Here is a 12,943-nt window from a genome sequence, read left to right as displayed (position 1 = left end):
TGTGCCTTTGTTCTCTTTGCATTCAGTGCTTGAGGTGTTACCTGAGTCTTTGTTTAAAACCCCAAGTAATCCTTCTTTCTCCTTTCTCCCATCTACATTACCCTTCAATCACTTTTCATATACCACGTTAAGACCGTGGCATTCAAACCACATCTCATGTTCCTCTTCAGGTTGTTGGAGGAGCTTTTGTACCCCCACTCCCACCTGTTCCCCCTTCAAGGCACCCTCGATCACCCTCGCTTAAAGACACACCACTTCTCCTGGCTGACCCCACCATCAAGGGGGGATTCCTCGCTGCAGTGCTTTACTCTGTCCTCTCCCCACTGCCAGGCTTCACACACCAAAACTTCATTCGATTTTTTTTCTTTTTTCAGAAAATGCAGTTACTCTAATACCAATGGGCCCTTTCCCTGGTGTTCTCATTCCGTTTCACTGATGGTCCTCCTGCTACTCTCAGTAGATGATTATTATTTATTATTTATCAGCCGCCACACTGTACTCTGCTTCCCACAAGATATTAAAGAAGGCACAATCCTTGCACCGAGTTTACAGCCAAGGAGAGAAGAGGCCTGGATTCAGATATCACAGGAGTAAGCTGAAAGAGATTTACCAACAAACCCTCCCCATGTCCTGGCAGGTGGGGGGCGGGGCCTGGCACAGCCCGCCCCCGGCTGGCTCCGCCCAGTTCAAGCCAAATAGCAAGCAGCTCCCTACCTTTCCACACCCACCTCCCCAATTTCTACCCAGGCCTCGAGCCTCAGCGGCTTCGCCGGGGAGGCGGGGGGGGGGGGGGGGGGGGGTTGTTGAAGCCCAGAGATGGGGGATGGGGGAAAAAGATATATTTCCTCTTAAATTCACAACCAAATGAGGGGGAGGTAGGGGAGGAGGGAGAGGGCAGGGAATAAAAGCCAGATCTAGATCTACCAAAGAAGGGAAGACTGGTGCTGAAATGAAATGTTCTGGCACAATGGAAAGCCCGCACTGGGGCTGCCACGGGCCTCCAGCCAAACCTTTCCTATCAAGGTTGAAGTTAGCGTCTGTGTAGACAGCGTGTGGAGACGGGGAAGTGATGGAACTAAGAAAGTCAGTGTAGACAGGGTGGGAGTCAGTGTAGACATGGAAGGCTGGGGTGGCCTGAGTAGAGGCTGTCTAAACAGAGAGGTCCTGTGGATTCAAGAGGGTCAGTGTAGACAGGAAAGTCCGTGTACACCGAGGAGAGTCGAGAGTCGGTGGTCAGGATTTACAGGGCTAGCCGTGGTTCTTCAGAGATTTGGACAATTCCTGCTCCTTACCGTGGCTGGAGTGTCATAGGGAGGGCGGAAGCTGAAAGACGATTGGACTTTTCGTTCTCAAACTTTTCCGCCAGTTTCCTCAGGTGTTGAGAGAGGACGGGGAGCTCGCCTCGGTACGGTCCGCCAACCCTCGGCGGGCGGGGCCGGGAGGCCGGGGCCCAGGAGCCGGGGCCACGCGCCGTGCATCTGCCGGGCGCGGCCGCCGAGCGGGCCGAGCCGGGAGCCACCGCAGGGGGGCGGGGGCGGCGGACGGACGTACGGACACACCCGCGAGCACTCCGCCCGGGCCCGGCGCGCGGCCGCTGGGTATCCCTCGGGCCCGGGGAGCAGCGCTGGGTGCCCGGCCGGGGGCGCCCCGCCTCCCCCACCCTCCGCCCCCGCCCACTCGGGCGCCCGTGATTGGCTCCGCCCGCCCCTGGCTGCACGCCGCAGCCCGCCTCCCTCGCAGCTAAAGCAGACGGTACCCGGAGCGGAGCGAGCCAGAAGGGAGCATGGTCCCCGCGCCGCGGCCGCGCCAGCCCCCGCGCCGCCGCCGTCCCAGCCGCCGCGGATCTAGCTGCAGCTCCAGCCCCGGCCCCGGCTCCGCAGGGCCCGCCCGCAGTCCCGGCGGCCGCCGCGCCTGAGTGCAGCCCCCGCCCGGAGCCCGAGCCCCGAGCCCGGAGCCAACCCTAGCCCCGCGGCCGCCGCGGCTGTGGGGAGAGCGGGGGGGCGATGCTGCCGGAGCCGCCGCCGCCTCGGTGAGAGCCGCGCCGCGCCGCGCGTAGCCGCACAGGCTGACAGGCAGAAGGACTGACTTCCCTCTCTCGGGCATCCTTCCTGGGCTGCCGGGAGGCGGCGGCGGAGGAGGAGGAGAAGGAAAAGGGGGAGAAGGCGGAGAGCAGGAACGCGAGGAGGTGGACCTGGATCCGTTTCTCCCGGCCAGGACCCGAGCGGCCCCAGCTACAGCTACCCGCAGGCGTCGTCCCCTATCCATCAGCCCTCCTGCGCCCACTCGCGATCCCAGGCTCTCTGCGCGTCGGACCGGGGCCAGAGCCGCGCGGCCGGAGGTAAGAGCCAGGCTAGGGCGCCAAGGATGCGGCGCCGGGGACCCAAGGTCCTGGAGGCTGCGTGGGGCCGGGCCGGGCTTGGGAGCGGGGCCCGAGTACCCGGAACGCTGGGCTCGGCTCCCGCGGCGGCGGCGGCGGCGGCAGGAGCCTCCCGCGTCTGGACTCTCAAGGCTGCAGGAGCCCTTGCGCCTGCGCTGCTCCAGGGGGGGAAAAAAGGCGGCGGGGGGAAACTTCCTGCCCCCGGGTGTGTATGCACAGGGGCTGCCCGGGGCCAATGTCGCTGTGGTAGGGGGCCCTGGAAGCGAGTGTGACCCCCACCCCCAGCCGAGGCAGTTCCTCGGCTGGGCCCGACAGCATGCGTCCCTCTCCAAGCCACCTCCCCTGAGCGGCCCAGGGCCCGAGCCGGGCTGGGGGCCAGGAAGAGGCACCGGAGGGCTGGACCCTGGGGGCGGCCACGCGTCCGGCCTTTGGGGAGGTGCGCGCCTCTGTGCAGCGGGAAGCCAGGTTGGGGTTTCTGACCCCTCCCGTCCTCAGACCCGCATTTGGGGACCTGGTCTCTTCACTCAATCCCAAGTAACTTTCGAGGTAGAGGAGCGTGAAAACCACAGGGAGGAAACCCATACAGACCTTGTTGTGACCCGCCTTCCCTTAACACCTTGTGGGTGCCAGCGTGTTTTGGGGGGGGCGCGGAAAGGAGAGCGTACGGGGCTGGTGAAGTGGCTAGGATGTGTGTTGGGTGGGGAGAGGTTGTTTATGTGCGGGATAGTGTGGACGGGGAGATGTGTAATGTGGGAGCGTGGACGCGCGCCCCGACTGCCGCGGGAGGTGCCAGGTGGCAGAGGGCTCACGTCCGGGTCTCTGTGGCCTGGAGCGAGCCGAGAGCGCGAGGGTTATATGCGGTCGCGGCGCGAGTGCGGCCGCTGGGCAGTGCGGGTTCTGGGCCCCGAGGGAGAGGAGAGCTTGCCCGGGGTCGGGAGAGCAGAGTCGAGAGCCCGGATAGGTCCGAGGCAGCTCCCGGGCAGGTCGGGTCTGCGTTGGCTGGGAAAGGCGGAGACGCGCTTCCTGCCTGCAACCAACGGTGATGGGGCCAAAGCGCGAGTCTCGGATGCCTGGGTCCGCTAGCTGAGAAGCCAGTTGTCGTTCCTGAGCTCTGGAAGCCAGTGGTAGACACGGTCAGTTGGTCGGTCCCCGCCGCGGGTCCCTAGGGAGCCGCCGCCTTTGCCATCCCTGCCGCTGTGCAAACGCTCTCCTCTCTCTCTACGGTGCTTGCGCCGCGGCGCGCCCGGGGCGAATCGTGGACGCAGGTATTTATGCAGCATTAGACGAGACCTCGGCGCTGGAGGGACGGGACCGCTGAGGACGCCGATCTGCTGCTGTCCGCGAAACTTCCACTTCGTCAGCTCAGGGAAAGTCAGGCTCCACTGCTGCAGGCTCCAGCCTCTCACCAGCCGAGCTATGCTGGGACTCCTCTTGCAGTGACAGATCTGTCCTGGTTACAGCTGTATTTACCCTAATTTCAGTCGCTTTAAAGTCAACCGTCTACTCACTACAGAGTTCCTTTTCTTGCCGTGCGGTCTTATCTCCAACTCAGCCCTGGGAGGGCAGATTTAAGGAATTATTTAGGTTTAGGATGAATGACAGCAGATTTAATTAGCCCACCTCATTCGTGATGTTTTTAAAAATTACAATGGAGAGTGCAGAGCTACTTTTTCACTCTTTTGGGGGGGGAGGGCATGATGAACAACTTTATTGATTGTTCATCCCGACTCTTGGCCGAAACGTCGGGTAATTCACAGGTGAATACTTTAAAGGCTGGTTGGCATGTATGTATTTGAGTAGGCACATATTCTTGGCATTTACACTAGTATGGAACTGTGTGCCACTGGTGAATATAGTCTCCGTCCGGTACATTGTTCTGAGTGCAGTTGATTTATCATCCTGCTATAAATCAGGGAATTACTAGCATATGTGCCCTTAAACTCTATATGAATTTAATGGCATTTAAATTGGTTTATGGGCTGATGTATTTAACCAATTTTAATAACTTTTCTGCACAAGCATCTTATAAACCGTGTTTGTCCATGATTAAGAAAAACATTTTCTTCTGTTCAGTCTCTCCATTTCTAGCACAGTTAACAGAAATTTATAGGTCTCCAACTTTCATTTGCAAGCAACAATCCAAACGAAATACCTAGAGTTGTACTGAAATAAAATATCCTATGGTAGCCATGGTAACAAATAGATTAAGGGTTACTGGTTTTCATGTGTATGTGACGGAAGTGAGGTATCTAGGTTGTGTCTTTTTAATTATGCTTCTAATGAGTGGTGGTCATACTTCCAAGTACTCAATGCGGGAGATAAACAAGACTGAGAATTCAGTTTTGTGAGAGGTTGATTGGAACAAAGACTAGTAGAGCCCAAGAGAATGACTTCTGCTAACTGCAGCGCCTCATATCCAAAAAGCAAATGGATAAAACCTTTTTTGTTTTTCAAGTAGATGAGAAATGAGTTAGTCCCTTTAAGAATAGAAAATTTATTTCCTACAAGAAAAGGAACCTTTAAATCCAGCCCGTGTTTTCTAGGAATAAACATGTTAGAAGTGTGGATGTTGCTGTGGATTGTCACAGTTGTTACCAACACCTGTCAGTCTAAGTGAGGCATATCATTAGTGTATTCAGATCTTGCCTGTTTCAATATTCATGCATTTCCATGGTGATCCGTTCCATTTTTGTTTACTTAGTCAACCTTATAAATCTTTGGCGTCAATTTCAGTTGTGCCATCTTTTTTTCTTTCATTTCTCAATTGATTTGGCTGCGAATCATTCCCAGTTTAAAGCGTTTCCTTTTTTTTTTTCTCTCTCTCTGTCTGCTACTTCCCAAAAGTTTACACTATTCCTGGTTGCACACAGATATAAGAGGGTTAAATTTTTTTAATCGACTCAAATAACACCACTGATGCTAATGTAGTTTTTTAGCATCTCATTTGATATGTGTGTGTGCATGGGGTTTTTTTTGTTTGTTTGTTTGTTTTTCTTTTTTCTTCCAGCAGGCTTACCCTAAAGCTTTCTCACTTTATGGCCTGGAGATGTCAATCCAACCCAGCAGAATTGACTAAAGATTTCCCTCCCTTCCTTCTTTCCTTCCTTCCTTCCTTTTTTCCCCTCCTACCCTGTTATGGTTCAAGGATTCTTTATGTCTTCAGCTATATCTGGCTTAAACAGACTTCTGGACTTTTTGTGCTGGAACAAGCCTGCCCTCCTAGGATCTTTTCTCATCCAGTAGTAGCCAAAGACAGAAGGTTCTGGAGCATCTGAGGCTTTTTCTGAATACGATATATGTTTAGTCACAGCATATAGTGTCTCTAGGATCATTGTAACATTGTAAGTTCACTGAACAGGAAGCTTTGCTTAAATGCGAGTGATGATTTTGCTCACCCGCTTTCAACTTTGCTTTCTAATGATGCAGTCCCATGCTAATCACACCCTATATATTTCAGAAATATCAAGGCAAGCATTAGCACGCTACTGACTTATTAGGATCAGGCAAAATAATTGGAGCACTTAAGTTCAAAGTCAGATGGAGAAACGGAATCATAACCAATCTTGTGATTCTGTAATCGGTCAGCTAAGTGCTTACTTGGGGGTAGGGGGAAGAATAAACACCATGAATAAGAAATCCAGCCTTTGGTTGTGGTGGGTGAGGCTAAACCAAAGCAGAAACCATGTGGGATGACTGGAGAATAAGAGATCTCTTTGCAGGGAATTCCCTGGTGGTCCAGTGGTTAGGACTCAGTGTTCTCATTGCTGGGGCCCGGGGTTCAATCCCTGGTGGGGGAATTAAGGTCCCACAAGCGGCGCGGCAAAAAAATGAAAGAAAGAAAGAAAAGAAATCTCTTTGCAGACAGATAAGTCACATGTAAACCCAAATGTTTAGAAACTGGAAGAATGTAGTTTATGCAGAAGATGGTCATTTGTTATTACTCAGGAAATCGGGATTAATCTCCTAACATGCTAAAAAAAAAAAATAGTCTGAATAATTTTGGTTAAGAAGGAAAAGTGTGTCAGAATTTTTTACCTGCCTGCTGAGATCAAGGTCACTCTGAAAGCACACTCTGGTTCTTCCTACAACAGCTACCCGCTTACTTTCCTGAAGTCCTAGGTCAAAAAGGTAGTCTCTGCTTTCTTTAAGGAAATCACTTGAAACCAGGGGAATTGAAGCTGAAAAAAAAAAAAAAAAAAAAAGATGAGGTAGGTTGGTCATTGGAAGTAGCAACACGACTATTTGTGAAATAAACTTTATTGTCTTGAGGCTTCTCCACCTTTAGGGAGGGAAAGGGAAGATTTCTCATTTCCCATGAGAGAGGATATCTGCATGAAATTCACATGGTTTGGACTCTTGACTCTGCAGCAGGTGATGATGATTCAGAAACTAGAACAGGGATGGTTGAGCATTGTGAAAGTGATCTGGTTTGGGCCAAGAGGTCAGCTCCCCAAACATTCGATGACTGCCATTGGCCCCACAGGTGTCAATTTTTTGTAATTATTTTCTAGAGTTTTGAAATTTTTAAATCATTGACTCTTTTAAGGATATATGTGTGTGTATGTATGTACACACATATATACAAATATATATAAAATATGTATATATACACACATATATACAAATATGTATTCTGCCACTTTATTTTTTTAAATTGTGGTAAAAAGAAACACATAACATAAAATGTATCATCTTTACCATTTTTAAGTGTACAGTTCAGGAGTGCTGATATTTATATTGAGGTGCAATGGATATCCAGAACTTTTTCATCATGCAAAACTGAAACTCTATGCCGATTAAGCAGCAGCTTCCCGTTTCCCCCTTCCCCATTCCCTGGCAACCACCATTCTACTTTCTGTTTCTATGCATTTGACTACTTTAGATATCTCATGTAAGGGGAAATCTTACAGTACATGTCTATGAACATGGGTGTGCAGATATCTCTTCAAGATCCAGCTTTCAATTCTTTTCCATATATACCCAGAAGAGGGATTGCTGGATTCTCCCACTTTTTACATGGATATGTTACACTGATCCTCTGTTTAAGAGACATGGTGAAAATGTAGTCAACAGAATACAGTCAGAGGAAGAATGCAGTAGATGTGACTGACATTTGTTCTTCCTTTTCTGTGGGTACATTTCCTCACAAGTCTCTCCAATCTCTTATGTTTTGCTTTTAGGGCTTGCCTGAGTTGCAGTGATATGGCACAGTGGGTAAAGGCATGGGCTTAATGTCAGAGTTGAAGTCCAGTGCTTGGTGCCTACTAGCTGTGTTACCTTGGAAAGATCCTTAATCTCAGTAAGCCTCCATTTTCTTTTATGAAAATGGAAGGAATAATCGTGGCCAAGATAACTCCGGTAAAACCTGCATCACAGTGTCTGTCTGGCCTATAGAAGTGCTCTAGAAAGGAGAACTTCGGTCAAGTAGTTGTGATAGAAAAGGCAGCAGCAACCCCTGGAGATCTCAGAAACCACAGACACCTATCCTGTTAAATTTGATCATACATGTTTTCATAATATGCCAGGGTGTATATAAATACATTGTATTCTGTGAGTCTCATTAGCAGGACTTATTCTGAAACGAGATTTGCATCACAATTACAATAGCTAAAAATATCCTTGAGTGGATTTGATATATGAACTTTTAATTCCATTGTTAGTATCATAATTTTAGAGTTGATGTGGATTTTAGAGGTCAGCTAATCTATTATTCAATCACCAAACCTGTATCAAGCCCCAGTAATATAATAATAATAGCTTCCAGTTATGGCTGACCACTATATTTTAGTACTTTACATACATTACCTCTAATCCTCATATCAACGATGAGAGGTAGGGATTATCCACATTTTGCAAATGAAGATGAGGCTCAGAAACATAATCAAGTGGCCCAAGGCCATGAATCTAGCCTCACTGTACATCTGGGTTTGAACCCACATCCATCAACTACCAGTCTGTCTTGTCTTTTCGGTGTGTGTATGGTGGGGCGGGTGTGAGACTCCAGACTGGATCTCGATGCATTTGCACCACTACACGCTGCCCGCTATGCACCAGGTACCGCGCTGTCTGTGCTAATTAACATTTTAAGTAAAATAATTCTACTAGAGGGAACGTGAACTTTAATAAGAATATTGACCAGGTCCAACATTCACAGTACTTTGGGATTTGCTTACCTGCTTCCATTTCCTCTGTCTCCTGGAACACTAAGGAGAAAAACTTTTAGATGTTTGAATGGCAGCTGTTTCCATGTTGAGCCAGTGTAATAACTAAATAGCGAAGTAAGGAGTAGAAACAATGTAGAGGGGATTAAGGATACATCCAGGACCCCGAAGACTGATCTGGGTGTGTTCACTTTTGAATCCCAGTGCCTAACACAGTGCCTGACGCAAAACTTGATAGTAAAACTATTTGCCTGGATAAATTTATGCCCAGAGAAGGTGTCAGGTAATAGACATCAAAGGCTACTTTTTGGAGTTCCTTTTCACTCAGTGAGCTGTGTAGCTGTATCTTCATGGTTTTTCATTGTGTGGAATTTTAGATGCTGTATTTGGGCATATATCTATTAAATATGCTTGTTGATGAATTCTGACTAATCTAAATGGAATCTTTTAGGATTTATGACTTGAGACTTGAAGACTAATTTTCTTGGAGCTTCTTCATTCCAGTGATAACTCGAATCTATTTGGCACTTGTGAGAGTCGACGCAAAGTCCGTCCTAGCCCGTCCTTCATATTACACTTACTTGTGAGGTGTTGTCCCCACTTAGATTTTTTAATTTGTGGCATTTCATAAAAGCATTGTTTTAAGGGAAAATAAAACACCTTGCAATCATAGAGACCACTGTGAAAGGTCAATAACACTGTATTTTCCAATTTCTGTCCTATTTGAATTCTTTGGGGGGGAGCGGGTTGGTTGGTTGGTTTTGGGGATGGATAAGAGGATGTGAACAGAACCTGGGGCAGACTCCACAAAGATGTGTTTGCTCCCTGTTTTAACTCTTCTAACCCTCACTCAGGCAAGGAATGACTTCTCCAGTTTGAGATTCACTGTGAGAAAGGCATGGCTACAGTGCCTTTGATTGAACTTTTAACTGAGTGATCCCACAGGAAATGATGCTGGGTGAGGGTGCGGCTCAGCTCCAGCACCTCCCCCTTCCTTACTCCTGGGCTTGTTTCTCCCCTCAAGGTAAAATCAGGCAGGAGGCTTTCTGTTTCTTCAGGCATCCCTGCAAAGCTCTTAGAAGCAGGGTCAGTGGTGGGGACAATGAAGCAAGAACAGACAAGAGAACTCTCTGTCTTGTGAAAAGCAAAAGCTTAGGCCAAATTAGAGACCTAACAGTTGCCAGATCATCCCTGTTTTCCTTTTGGATATTTAGCAACATTGAGAAGTAGTGGGGAAAGGTGAAACGTGCATTTTAAAAAACAAAACAAAAACTTACCTTTCTCTTTTATCTTCTCTTTTCAAATTTCCAGCTTTAAGCATTTGCTTTCGGATCAAAACTGCAGCTGAACTTAGCCTCCTAAGGAACTGTAATGATATATTCATCTCCTGGTGCTTTTAAGCAAGTATAGACTCAGTAACTGTTTACTGAGCAGGTACAATGGAGAGAACGGTTCCTTTCATGCGGCATCTCTTTTGTTGCTCACCTTGTGATGTGGGTGGCATTATTCCTATTTTGCAGATGAGTTCTAGAGAGACAGAGCATTTGCCTGAGGTCAGATCAACAAACACGGGTGGCTGGGTGGGTTAAAGGAATGCACAAGCCTGGCCTCCAGACGACTGCCAACCTCTAAAGAAGGGAGAGAGCCAGTATTCCCTTTCATACAGAATATAAATTGCTTATTAAAATAACAATATATACACACTTAGCCACATTGCTCACTGATTACCACAGTTGACACAATAAGTTGAGATCCAGCTAATTTTATTTTAAGGCTTGAAATAAACCTGAAAGTGAGACCCGTCAATATGATTTCAAATTCCTTCACACTGCCATCATCGTTTGTAAACTGAACAAAAGTTCGATTCTGAGTTTATCTTGAAGGCTTAGGTCTAACTGACTACTTATCCTTGTGGTCAGAAGGCTTCTTAGGGTGCCCTGACTTACATGGATGAGAATCAAATATTCGAGGATTAAATGGCTTCCTGTTTACAGTGCTTAGAACAATACCAGGCATATCGTAACTGCTGTCTACGTGTATGGGTGGGTTGGTTTCTGCTCCAAATCATGTGAACAAGTGGTTATTTCTGGATTCATTTTGGGAATCACGACCTCCTTGAAGACAAGGACCAGTTTTGTCTTTTGGCCTTGGGCTTGACACATGTTGGGTACTCACTGTTCAGATGCCCTGAGATGTGGCCCCGACCATGAGCTCCCAGTCAACTCAGAAGCCCGTGGCATGTGGAGAGCAGGTGGAAGAAGATCAATGAGGGTCTAGTCCAGCAGTTTCCTGTGAAGTTCTGAAAGACAGACCACAGGGAAAGAACCTGATCCTGAGCGCTGCCACGGGCATCCACGCAGTTCCACCCGGGCACCTAGGTTGGGCACTGCTGCTGCAGGCCAGGCTATCCAGGCCAGTAGAAAATGATGCTACTCTAGCCCTGGTCCTCATGCTGCCAGACCGCAAATCGGTTACCAGCCTGAGACAAGATAAAACGGGAGTACGCATTTAGAAACTTCTGTTGCATTTGGCACTGCCTTGACAGCCAAGAGCGTGATCCTTGGGCTCCTCTCATTGAAGGTGTGGACCAGTCTGGGGCCACGTCACACTCCCATGTGCGTTGCAGTGTGTGGTGTGAGCTGTGATCTAGTCGTGCATGCTAAGACCACATTTCGGTTCTTAACAGATTGGAGATACAAATAAAACCCCCAAACCTGGCCTTTCACCACAGATAGGGGTAGAGGGCAGCGTGGGAGCCTAGATGCAAGTTGTCTTGCCAAAGCACGTGCAGTGATTTTCTAAAGCTCTGATCTAGAATCCCTTATCAGTGAGGCCAACCTTGCCACCTTTGGGACAACAAGCGGACTGAATTTTGGCCAGTCCGTCAGTGCTCCCTGTAGCGGGGGGAGCTGCCTGATCTGTTCTGTCCAGAAAATGATTACCATGTTGGGTGGGCTGTGAAGAGGGGTGTCTGCTTTGTGTTTATGTGCATCCCCAGTCGTTTCCCTGATGCTGAGTGAGAGCTTCAGGGTCTTAGCTCAGGAACCTCATACCCACATTCGTATGAGGCCATTTTGTTGCAATTCTGCACTGTTTTGACTTCTTGAGCCATGCGTAGGTTATTTCTGCCATTGAGTTAGCTTATTTGTTTGGGGTAGGCTATTCTGCCATTGAACTAGCTTGCTTGGTTGATCTGAAGAACTAGAAGATGACCATACTCTGATTCAGGCTTTCCAAACCAAAAGCCAGGGCCACCGAATTTGGGAAGTGTCAGTGCCGCATTCGGAAGCCGGATTAGTGAGACCCGGAGGCTGCGTGCAGCAAGTGTGTCTGGCTGATCTTGCTAGCGAAGAGCCTGCTATAAGTGGAGTGCTGTAATCTATTCGGTTCATGCTGTTCCAACCAGCTTTAATCATCGAAACTTGAATAATATTCAAACTGTGAAAGGAACCTTTTTCTTGCTGAAACCTAGGTGTGCCAAGTAGAAGCTCTGAAGCTTCTCAATCTACTGATCTATGGCAACACATTGCAGGGAAAAAAAAAAAAAGAAGAGTACCTGGGTTGCTTCATGCCTTGTGGGAAAACTGCCTTTTTCCACAATTAAATGGCACTAAGATCTAAAATTTCCTCCTTTGCCCCCAAGGAGAAGAATGATTTTCATGGAAACCGTGCTTCATGGAAGTCACTTTTTTCCTCTCCATGAACTCACCACCTGTCTGGTAACTGAAGGGACATTTTTTTTCACTGGCCCCAGGTCTCCAGCAGGGTCTGCTCTGGCACCCCTGGGGGAAAGGCCTGACAGTGTAGAAGCCCACGGGGCTTTCTGGAGGGAGGGGATGTGGGTTGTGTGACCCGGAAGACACCAGCGACTGGGGACTGGGACGTGAGGGGAAGGTCACAGGCAGCAGTGGGAAGACTAATAGGAAAGCAGCTCGGGCTAAGATAAAGCCACACAAACCATTATCCTGTGGCAAGGGCTCCAGCCCTGCATTTCCAGATGGGCTGTGGTGACAGCCCCTGCCTCGCCCATGCTCTCTCCCTCACATCCCCGAGTGAAAAGGGCATTCCAGAGCCACCACCCTGCTCAGGTTCCCACCTAGGAATTTAAAACTTCTCTCCCAGATTCTGCAGAAAGCACAAAAAGCCCTCTTTGTTGGTGAGGACTCCTGGGGAGGTCACAGGGGTGGGGTGGGTACTCACTGAACTGTGAAGTCAGAGCTTGAGAGCTGTAACTGTCAGCTGTTTTTATTCCAGGTGTGCCTCCCAGGACATCTGGTCTTCAGAAACATTTTTTTGATATCTGGGATAGACACCAAGGCCAGGTATAATCTCCTTGGTCCTAGGAAAAGGGTCGGGCAGTTGCCTGTCTGACTCTTGGCTCCTGTGCTCTGTGTGACCAAGGGAC

At 48.9% G+C, this 12,943-nt stretch overlaps 1 protein-coding gene across 2 annotated transcripts in view; it reads left to right on the top strand.

The window, feature by feature from the left end:
- The first annotated feature begins 2,060 nt into the window (after positions 1 to 2,060).
- Positions 2,061 to 12,943, top strand: part of KLHL29 (kelch like family member 29) — a 311,889-nt gene continuing 301,006 nt past the window's right edge. For both annotated transcript variants that reach the window (XM_082358424.1, XM_082358423.1), the window contains exon 1: positions 2,061 to 2,338. The gene's annotated coding sequence lies outside the window, so the exon portion shown is untranslated. The remainder of the gene's footprint in view (positions 2,339 to 12,943) is intronic.

Source organism: Balaenoptera borealis (assembly GCF_965194805.1).
Source record: "Balaenoptera borealis genome assembly, chromosome: 15".
NCBI lineage: Eukaryota > Metazoa > Chordata > Mammalia > Artiodactyla > Balaenopteridae > Balaenoptera > Balaenoptera borealis.
This window is presented reverse-complemented; position numbering and strand designations above follow the sequence as displayed.